This window comes from Grammomys surdaster, unplaced genomic scaffold, assembly GCF_004785775.1.
Source record: "Grammomys surdaster isolate TR1022 unplaced genomic scaffold, NIH_TR_1.0 164, whole genome shotgun sequence".
Taxonomy (NCBI): Eukaryota; Metazoa; Chordata; class Mammalia; order Rodentia; family Muridae; genus Grammomys; species Grammomys surdaster.
This window is the reverse complement of record NW_021604612.1, coordinates 4,725,896-4,736,089: the sequence shown is the minus strand read 5'-3', so window position 1 is coordinate 4,736,089 and position 10,194 is coordinate 4,725,896.

Here is a 10,194-nt window from a genome sequence, read left to right as displayed (position 1 = left end):
TTTCTTTCTTTCTTTCTTTCTTTCTTTCTTTCTTTCTTTCTTTCTTTTTGTAAAAAATATTTTTATTAGATCTTTAAGATTTTATACAATTTATTTGATCACATTCTCTCTCAACTCCTCTCCAATTTCTCTTACGGCCGCATTCTATATTCCCAAATTTTCCACATACCAATCCGTGGGATCATCTTCAGGAACATGGTCCACCCACCAGAAGCCACACCTTTAAAGAAAACTGTCTTTCTCTCTACAGGAAGCCACCGGTCACCAATAGCTCCTGGGAGTCCATGAGTGCTGTGGCCCTGTGTGGTCCTGCCTTGTCTGAAAGAAACCATTTCATGCATGTCTCCCCTGATCTTTCTCACACTCTTCCTGGCCTCTGTTCTAACATGCTCCCTCAGACTTCTTAAAGCCCATGGAGTGGTCATCCAGTTCTACTATTGACCACTATTGCCATAGGTGGTGGCTCTCCACCCAAGCAGTATGTTAGAGTCACATGGAGAAAACATGACCCAGTGACTTGGTAAATCGTGCTAAGAAAGACCACGGTGGACATATCAAGATAGACAGATGGACATCTGCTGTAGGATTTGCAATGGGGAAGAGTTCCGATTCCAATGGGCAAGTGGGAATTTACAACCAATGAGTAGGTTGCAGGTCAGTACATGGACGACTAATAGAAAAAGTGGGGGCTAAGGGAGAGCCTGGCTAAATGGATCCTGTGGGACTCGCTGTGGAGACAGATCAGGGGCATGAAGCTCAGGAGGGGGAGGGCAGGAGCATGATCACGTGTGCAGGGTGGGGGATGCTTGCTGAATTGACCTCAGTGTTCTAAGACTGGATGTTCATCAAGAATTACTCTCATGGATGGAGAAAGTTCAGGAAGCTGAATAGAATTTGGTTGGCAAAGAGATCTTCTCATTTAAATAGAAGAATAGAGATTCAAATAGAATCTCGTGGGTGTAGGAAACTACCAGAAGGGAATCTGCAGATTCAACTGCTACTTCACGTTCTCTATCTATCTATCTATCTATCTATCTATCTATCTATCTATCTACATATATATCATCTATGTATCTATATCATATATATATAGACATGCACACACACACGTGTGTGTGTATGTATGTCATCTCAACAGCTTTAAATCTCATTAATCTTTCATTTCTCTTTGTCTGTCAACTGTTCCTTGATCTTCCCTCTCCTCTGCTCCTTTCTTTTCTCCTTCCCTCCTCTTCCCTCTTTACAGCCCTCTCTTTCAACCTCCACCTTTTCCCCGTGTTTGTGTCTTCTCTCCAGTTCTGTGTCTGCCTCTCCAAATCTTTCTTTGGGCTCCTTTTTTTCTTTGGTTTTTATCATGTGCACATTCATATGAATCCTGGCTTTCTCTGGGTCTCTCCCCCTTTTCCACTCTGCCTGGATCATCACCCCACTGTGTGTCTGAACACATGCACTTCCGTTTTCCTTCCTCTCTAGTCTTCTTTCTCTCTGGTAAAAACCATCTCTACCCCCGAGTTTCTGCAGCTTCTTGAGAAATATAAACTCAGTTGCAGAGATGCATGAGACACAGGGCAGACCCCACCTCCACCCCGTGGATCTCAGGATTCTCCGTCTTCTTCAGTAGCCCTGTCTGGGTCTGTTCTGCCTCCAAGCAGGGTTTATCTGGGTCCCTCAGCCTCCTGTGCTTCCAGAGATAAGGTGGCTTTTGTGGCAATGTTGACTTGGACATGACCTTCAGAAGACTAGATAAGAAGCACAGGCGGCTCTGGGCTGAGGCTGACCTTCCTGCCCTTGACTTTGAGAAGCCAAAGCTCTCTTAGGATCTTTGTACCCATCCAATTCTTAGGATGAGCAGATCCAAGCTTCTCTTTGAGCTAATCATCCGTCAATTCACCATTCATTAAATAATTAATTTAATGTTTATTGAATAGCACCGTACACCAAATTTTGTCTTGTCCTCCAAAAACCAAGTAAGTCTTTTGTTACAGACTATGTACCTACTGTGTTTCCATCTTGTGTCATGGACAGCATACTTACCATGTTCTATGGATTCCATTTATACAAAGAGCTTTGTAACGGAGGTGGTTTTTATCAAGAGAATCACTCCTTTACTGATAACAGCTTTACCTCCTTGTAAACAGTACAGCTTTTAATCAATCACAGCTATTAATAGACCAGATGCCCGATTCCCTATATTTGGGGTGATGTTTACCTAGCAGCATCTTATTGCCGTTGGTGGGGAGCAATGACCTCACGTGTCAGTTCAGCTGCAGCGAGGTGTGGAAGCGCCAAGCCTCCTGTCATGCATGCGTGAATGCATGCACATCTGCAACAGCTCATTAATAATTCTGGTGCATTTCTAACCTATCAGACACAGTGTTATGCATGGCAGATCTGATTAACAGGATATCACGGAGACCTCGGAGCAGGGCATTCGAGAAAGCTGTTGACTGAGTTCCTGGAACTCAACATGTCCCAGGGAATCTAACCCAGCTGGAATTAAGGAAGGGCTTTTCAGAGGGAGGGAGAGCAGCACTGAGATGTAAAAGGAGGTGGGGTGCTTTGATGAAATCTGGCTCTTACTGCACATTTATATCCTCTCTGATAGCACATTGTGTCCTACACACAGTATGGCCTCATGTAACCAATGAGTATACTTCTGGCTGCAAACAGTTCTCTGGATATTACCGAACAGGGAAACCACCATGAAGATACAATACCATCTTATTGTTTGAGACGGGCTCTCACTGTGTACCCCTGGCTGGCCTGAAACTCATAGATCTTACCCTGTCTTTGTCTCCCTAGTGCTGAGATTAAATGCGTGTACCATGATGCCTGGCTACATTACTATTGTTTGTTTGTTTGTTTCAATTTATTTGTTTTGTTTTATGTTTGTTTGCTTAACAAATAGTTTAATTCTGACATTAGTATTAGTATAATACTAATAGCAGGTACCAATACCTGACCAGGAACCGAAAGCACTGCCTTGCTGCCCAAATTTCTGGTGTCAGCAAGACCTTCTATGCATGTTTTCTCTACTTACTCCTACAGAGCAAGAAAGCTTATTAGAGTCCAGGAAAGTAGTCCCAGGAGGCAAAAGCTGGTAGAAAAGAATATTAGTTCTCAAACTCTTGCCTGGAGGGGGCCACCACGTGGTATTTATTTTCTCCAGTTCTGTCCTTTGGAATAAACTAGAATTTTGGAGTTTTTGTGCAAACCATTCTCTTATGTTAGAGAGAATTCTCTCTCTCTCTCTCTCTCTCTCTCTCTCTCTCTCTCTCTCTCTCTCCATACATACATACATACATACATACATTTTATCTATATATTTATCTATGTACCTAACCATCTGTCTATCTATCTGTCTATCTGTCTATCTATCTATCTATCTATCTATCTATCTATCTATCTATCTATCTTATATAAAGACTCCATTATAAATAACAAACCAGACACCTAGGACCTCTTCTGGCTGTCCTTCCTGATTTAGAGATTATATATTAGAAATTTGAAGGAAGTGGGGAAGGGGGGATTCACAACCACTAATGCTGGTAACGCCACCATGTTGTTCTGAGCAGTACTACATATTTTACTAGCCTTCATTTGTCACGAATATTTACATCCTGAGTATCTGTATTATCTCATTTAATCTCTGCAACAACCTCCCCGGCAGGCATTGTAATCTCCATTAAGTACAGTTGCCAAGCTAAGTCCACACAGGCTCAGTGTTCTACTATAGGGGGTGTAACACTCAGGCAGATTGGAAGTGTGGGAAGAGGGCTCCTGAAAGGAGAATGGTTTTGAATGAGGGACTTGATTTTACAAGATTCTCAAGTGGCAAGACTTCAATAGCCTGGTGATTGTGTAGATGCTGTCGTTTTGCCGGCTGTGTGTCTTCATTAACTGTTCCTCGTGTCATTGTCCCTTCCACAGATGCTGATTCCCTTGCTCAGTGCAGACATCTTGACCAGGAAGCTGGTTCCCTGTTATGCAAATAGGCTCAGTGTGTATTAGTCATTCACTTGAGTGCTTTGTGAGATCTGTCCAGCTAGTCCCACTGCTGGACTTTCTGTCTCTGATCTTAAGCTTTGGAGCAGTTTACGCCTCTGGTTTATTGTCTACAGGAGTTAGTCCTAGCTGGAAAATAGATGCTTGGTCTTCTGTGAATCCATCTGGTGCGGTGAAGACAATGTAACACCAGTGTGGAAGAATTCTCAAATTCCTGAATTCAAAGACTGCTGTACACTGAGCCACCAAGATATGTTTTTTAGAATCTTATCTTTTTTTGTTGTTGTTGTTTTTAAAAAAACCTCTGTTCCTGGAGACTCAGACTCCATGAGGATATTTGTTATGAGAAAAAAAAATACTTAAGAAGTGGGAGTCAGGGTTTTGAGAATAATAAGGTCTTGTGTTCTGACTCTCAAAGGTCCCCACAGTGCATGTTTTGAAGGTGCCTTCCTCAGGTGGTGGAGCTGGTTCAGAAGACAGTGGGTCATTTGAGAGACCTGGCTATCAGAAGTAGGTCATACTCTAAAATCCCTGCTTAGATCTGTTTCCCTGTCTGCCACCCTGAGCACAGACAGCATCTATTTCACATTCTTGCCATGGATGGAGTCACTCTACCAAGCCTTCTGTGTTACAGTGGACTAATGTCCCCCGAACCAAAGCTAACCTTTCCCCTCTTACGTTGTTCCTATGAGAGCCTTGGATGGAGGGAAGCATGCATAGCTAAGATGGCCATTAAGAGAGTGACTGTTTCTCTCACATACATAACCGGGAAGTGAGGGGCTCAGAACCAGTAGATACATCTCTTCTATATACTGACTTTGGACTTGGGCAAAGAGATCTAGTCGTGAAATCCTCAGATAGACTTTGATAGAGGTGGTCCAAGGAGAGCAGTAGAAAGCAGGAGCTTTGTAGCCTGTCAGATCTGAATAGCATCTATGGGTCGCAGCTCCTTTGTGTATATAGTGTGTATAAAAAACACAGAAAGTAGGAAGTGAAGGTCAAGCCCACATCCACCTCACCCTCTTAGGATTCTTATCTACAAGTAGGGAAAGCTAGAAATAACAATGGCATGCTTCCACCAAGAAGACCCAAGGAAACTCACAGCGAATGTGGATTCACCTGGTGATCAATCTTCACAGAGCCTAAGGCATCATTGTGGTGTGTCTCAGTTTACCTTTGGAAAACGGGGATCATAATTCTCATTAGGGAACTATGCAGGGATGCTTCTTGAAAGTTATGATTGTCAGTCCAAAGTTAAGATTTATGTCTTTGTTGGGCAAAAGACGACAGAAAGAGGCACCCCTTGGAAGTTTCAGTTCTGTGATGGATTCTTTTGAGTTTTAATTTTCGTAGATTAAAAATTTCAGAATCTAAAGGAAAAGGTATTGGAGAGAGATTAAAGGATAGATTTTCTTCGATGGTTGTTTCCATGGTAACCGGCTCAGAGGTATCATCTGCTGGCTGAAATACACATAAATGGGAAATGATGGCAACACGCTTCGCACAGTGCACGGCCCATAGCAGAAAACCACTGTATATGAAATAAAACCCAGAATCCCTGTAACAGCCTGGATATCGATGCAATGCTTCTCTCAGAGAGCATCATGGAAAATTTCTTTTTCCTCTGGAAGACTTCTGCCTGAACATTTTGATGTCGAGGATGTTTCTGAGACTGAGAAATTAGAAGGAACATGACCTAGGCACAGAGTTGGATATGTGAATTCTCCCTTCTTCTGAAGCAGCTGTTTCTTTGTCTCACTGAAGACATCTTCACCTAATTCAGGATCACAACGTTCTCCTGTGTATTGCCTTCTCAATAGCTTACCGTGTTTTCTTTCACAGTTGGGCTTATGACACACCCGAGATTGATTTTGTAGAATGAGACAGGGACCAAGGCTGAAATGCTTTTCTGTATGAATGGCCAAGCAATTGGTATCATTTATTTTCAAAGCCACAGTATCTCCATTGTTCTTCATGGGAATCTCTATCTTAAAAAGCCAAGAGTCTTTATAATGTGTAGGCTTTCCTCTAAATTTTCTATTATGTTACACAAGCTTATTTATCTTTCTTGGGTTGGAGCACATTCTAGAAAGTTCCCTGGCCTTATCAATAGCACCCTGTGATTCATGATACTCAACTGACTTTTTTTTTTGTGATGGTTTGTATATGCTTGTGACAGGGAGTGGCACTATTAGGAGGTGTGGCCTTATTGCAATAGGGGTGGCTTTGTTGGAGGAAGTGTGTCACTGTGGAAGTGGGCTTTATTATCCTCCACCTAGCTGCCTGGAAGTCAATATTTTCCTAGCAGCCTTCAGATGAAGATGTAGAACTCTCAGCTCCTGCACCATGCCTGCCTGGATGCTGTCATGCTCCCGCCTTGATGATAATGGACTGAACCTCTGAACCTGTAAGCCAGCCCTAATGAAATGTTGTCCCTTATAAGAGTTGCCTTGGTCATGGTGTCTGCTCACAGCAGTAAAACCCTAACTAAGATGGTTTTCTTTATGATAATCTTGGCCCCTTGACTTCCCACATATATTACAGAGTCACTTTGTAAATTTCCACCAAAACACACATGTAGTGGGGCTTTGATTACGATGATGGTGTTCAGATAAATTTGAGGAGGATGGATGTCCTTACAGTCTTGGTTTGTTGTTTTCACCCCACAGCCACTGAGGTCTGTTGTGATCCCATATGATAGAAACAGGCTGGGCCACTCTGTCTGGGATGCAAACTAATCTAGACTGTGGACTGGATACATTCTATCTTACATGGAGATACATTTTAGCATTGATACTGTTTCAGAGTTGCTATTTTATAACAGTAATAAGGGCAGTCTCCTGCACTGTTTTTTATAACTTTGTTTGTTTTGTGAAAGGGGAAAGGGCTTTGGTGGAACCCAGGGCCTTGAACTTACAGAGCATCTGTTCTACCAATGGGCTATAGCTTTGTCCGTCAAGTTCAAACACAACAATCACTACTTTAAAAATACTAGCATTGCTCTCAGCAGTGGTTTTTGCCTGCAGAGGGAAATGTCAACATTTGATACTCAACACAGTCAACGTTCCGAGTTCAGAAGCCTGCTGAGTGCTCAGCTCTAATTCTGACATCTATCACCTCCCAAGGGCTCAGGAAACTGTGCAGAAGAGGCAGAAACAATGAAGGAGTTGGAGGATGGAAAGGAATGCTGCAAAGTTCTGTCTTCTGGGCGTGGCATGAAAGCTGTACCTGTGAGCTCACAGCTGCAATGGCATGGGATTGGCCCCATCAGCATTCCATCATGGGATGTGGAGGGCTCATAAGGCCCCACCACTCCCAGAGGAGCTATGGGCACTTAAAGGTTGCAGGTGGAGGTTCAAGCCATTCCTGGGCAGAGTGCCTTCATATTCATTCTCATGCAGGTAACGCTAGGAATGAAGGATCACCAAAAAAGACATGAAAGTTGAAGTAGAGTTGGGGCTAGGGAAGGAGAAGAAGAAGAAGAAGAAGAAGAACAAGAAGAGGAAGAAGAAGAAGATGATGAGGCGGAGGAGGAGGAGGAGGAGGAGGAGGAGGAGGAAGAGGGAATTTGTTGAGGGAAGGGATCAGAGAGGATAATGGAAGTACTTTGATCAAAGAACATCATCTATCTGTTTTCTATAATCTATCTATCTATCTATCTATCTATCTATCTAGTTTGTGTGTGTATGAAACTATAGAAGAATGAATACACTACTCGTTTATAATAAATACATTATATTAGTTTACCAAGTAGCCCTAACTGGCCTGTGTAGAACTCTCTTTGTAGACCAGGCTGGCCTCAAACTCACAGACATCTGCCTGCACCTGCCTCCTGAATACTGCAATTATTAACATCGTATGTCGCCATGCTTGGACCATAAAAATAGAAAAGCAAATAGGCCCAACCAAGAGAACTGTAGTCATTGGAAGCCCACCGAGGAAAACACCCTTCGTATCCATGATAACACAGTGATGCTGCTGCTCTATGGAGCTTTCTGACTCAGAGACCCTGTATACACACTGAGCTTTCCAGAGCCTTAGTTGGACACCACAGCCTCCTCCTCTTCCATGGATGGTGGCTGGTTCTGTGTTCCTGTCTCTCCTGATCCAATCCTTTCCTTGATCAGCCCTGAGAGCCTTCATGTATTGTACTTTAAACAGAAAAATTGTCTTACTACAGACAGAGGCCAGAGACCCCTGAAGGCAGCATCGGATAAAATGAAGCCAAGTCACCATCTCACTCCCTTGGGACTTTCAAGATGGACAGAGACATTCAGCCCAGGAGGGCTCAGTAGGAGAGGTTTCAAATCAGCATGCTGGGTGGAAGAATAGCTGTGAACTGAGTAATGTGCTGTGCTTGGGTTTTATTACTGAAAGTAAAACTACAATTATGATTCTCTGACACTCAGGATGCTCCCACAAACTCTTTGATATTATTTTTAAAGACTTGTTTATTTGTGTTAAGACATATTTATTTTTATTCTCTCTATATGAATGTTTTGTTGGCTTATGTCTATGCACCACGTTTCTGCAGTGCCCACAGAGGCCAGAAGAGGGCACCAGATCCTCTATAACTAGAGTTACAGATGGTTGTGAGCCACTATGTGGGTGCTAGGAACTGAACACAGGGCCTCTGAAGAGTAACGGTTGCACTTAACTACTGAGCTATCTCTCCAGCTTCTGGTTTTCTGCTTTAACGTTCTTTTAAACTGATACTTTTAATTATTTACAACATAGTTACTGGTGTACTTACGTCATTCAATGGGTATTCTTTCCTATCTCATTTATATGTGACCATCTATCTCAGTTAGGGTTTTACTGCCATGAACAGGCATCATGACCAAGGCAACTCTTATAAGGACATTTGACTGGGGCTGGCTTATAGGTTCAGAAGTTCAGTTTATTATCATCAAGGTAGGGAGCACAGCAACATCCAGGCAGGCATGGTACAGGAAGAGCTGAGAGTTCTACATCTTCATCTGAAGGCTGCTAGTGGAAGACTGACTTCCAGGCAATTAGGATGACGGTCTTAAAGTCCATACCTACAGTGACACACCTACTTCAGCAAGGCCACACCTACTCCAACAAGGCCACACCTCCTCCAACAAGGCCACACCCACTCCAACAAGGCCACACCTCCTCCAACAAGGCCACACCCACTCCAACAAGGCCACATCTACTCCAACAAGGCCACACCTGCTCCAACAAGGCCACACCTCCTAATCATGCCTCTCTCTTGGCCTAGCATATGCAAACCATCACACCATCTTTTTCTCCTCCTCACTTGACTTCCAGAATACTAAATCTTGTCCAGCTGACAGATGCTCGAGAGGCAAGAATTAGATAATAACCACTGAAGACTGTTGTGTAGCTGTGGTTGTTGTAGTTCCTTGTTGGGGCAGGGTGGGGTGGGGTGGAGTGGGGGAGCTCCACATGCTCACAGTTCCCGACAGCCATCTTATATTTGTTGAACTCCATATGACATCATGCAGAAGAAACCAAGATCTGGCTGGCCAAAGAACCAACGCATCGCATGGAGGCCATAGTAAAACAGCAAGCCTATCCTTACTTAGGCATCCTTGTCGGAGGTACCATTACCAATACAGCTATTTGCAATCACAATAAAAGTCACAGTAATAGGAAAATCACGTAGAGGCGATTGCACTGCCTACTGGATTTTTAATTGTTGTGAGGGTGCCAGAGGCAATCCTGAGCCCATTACTTTTAAATGAGGTGCATTCTAAAAGGCTTGCAAAGTCCAAACTGCCTTTGCAGTCGTTAATTAGCCAGACTTCTAAATAGACCCACAAGATCAAGCTTGGTCTCCGGACTCTAGAATGGGGCATAGTAGCCAATTGTCTAGGCTTTACTCTCCTGCCCATCTCTCCCGTAACTGATTTTCTTCAACTATGAGAGATGATGAGAGAAGGCGTCAGGGTGCCTGGAACAAATAAGAAGAGGTAACAGAATCCAGCTTGTAAGAGAATAGGCATCCAGCAGGAATCAGAGCACATGTCCAGGGGTTCCCAATATAAACTATCTCGATCCTGTATCCAAGATCCTGAACTCCTGGACAGAATATCAGAGTCATCCTCTCATCCTCTCTAGGATCTATGGTGGTACAGTGGACAGGATGGCTCAGTAGGAATGCTTCACACTTGAGATCAGCATGCCAGGTGGAAGAGGAAG